Source organism: Myotis lucifugus, unplaced genomic scaffold (assembly GCF_000147115.1).
Source record: "Myotis lucifugus unplaced genomic scaffold, Myoluc2.0 scaffold_97, whole genome shotgun sequence".
Lineage (NCBI taxonomy): Eukaryota > Metazoa > Chordata > Mammalia > Chiroptera > Vespertilionidae > Myotis > Myotis lucifugus.
In genome coordinates this window covers 430,561-432,022 of record NW_005871145.1, presented here as the reverse complement: position 1 = coordinate 432,022, position 1,462 = coordinate 430,561, and positions in this window count along the sequence as shown.

Sequence of the window (1,462 nt, the reverse complement as noted above, 5' to 3'; positions counted from 1 at the left end):
CATTGAGACACGTCTACATTGCCACATGCCTGGCCATCTAACATGTGTGGGGTTTTTTTTCTTTTTGTGAGGGGATTCCAACTAAGTTTTGAATACCAATTTCCCCTCTGGCTAAATAATATTCTGGGACAAATTGCATAAATTCCATAAGCCTTGTCAATTGTGAAACAGGAATAATAAGTGGCTCTTGGTCAGATTAATTGAGGTATCCTTTACTCCTGTCCCTTTCATCCTTCAAACCCTGAAAATTGATTGAGTTTGATTGGGATACTGGGGTTTCTGGAGGGCATGGTAGGGAGATTTCTGGGCAAGGGCACCACCAGCAAGGAAAAGCTCAGAGGTAGCCTGGAGCCTGGCGCTTTTGGAGACTCAAAGAGAAGCATGTATGATATTTTTTCTTTGCATTTGGAACTCTGTGAAGAGCAGGTAAAGGATGAAAGAGATGTGGGAAATACAAATAATAATATTAAGGAAATACACATAATAATATTAATAATATCTCTGTAATTCAAGAGAGCACAAGAAAGAGAGAGGGTAACAAACAAAAAATGACTATAAGATATTATGAAAAATTATTACTTCAAAAAATTCATAATCCCAGTCCCTAACACATAATTTTTATTTTTCCATATCCTATCCTGGATCCTGACCATATAAATTTAGTGTTTCATGTGATTGCAACCTCAGCAAAACAAAGTTTGTATTCTAGGGCAAGATTAACATGTAATCCTGATGTCAATCTGCCCTTTTAGATTATGTTCCACATTAATTATTTAAGCCCATAATAACCAAGTCTAGTTATGTCTGTCTTAGTGTCTCATTATTTTGGTCACAGAAACCCTGAAGAATAAATCAATTTAGCATGTGTCTTCTTAACTCAAGCAACGTCGAAGCAGGCCAGAAAAACCACTTCTACTCTCAAGTAGGTGTAAATCCTTCATTCACCAAATTGCTGCATCCCTTCGGACTGAGTCTCCTGAGCAGAGGTTGGAGTTGAATGGCAACTAGAGTGTGGCCGTTGGCCGGCAGGCGTCGCTTTGGGCCAGTAGGGGGCGTGTGAGCTCCTAGGCACCGGCCCGAGTAGTCAGCGGGCGTGGCAATGCATCCTTGACAGACAGCTAAGGATGCTGGCGAAGATGAGGTAATACCACCCCGAACTAGAAGGGCGTTGGGGTATGGGCACCTGTGTGCGCGACTGTGAGTGTGCGGGTGCGTGCGCGAGCGGGAGACACTTCGTGTCTCAAAGCTGGCACTGCAGACACGGATCACGCTGCATTTTAAAAAAGAAGAAGAAAAAGAAGAAGACATTTCAGTCCTGGAGGGAGGTGGCAAAGTTGAGCCGGGCCACTACTGCGGTCCTTGGGCCGCGTCATGGAGGGTGGCTTTTCAGCGTCATAGGGGCTGGGGTAACCCCCCACGGGCACGGATTTGCCTTAGTGTCTACTCTTGGGAGGAGCGATTC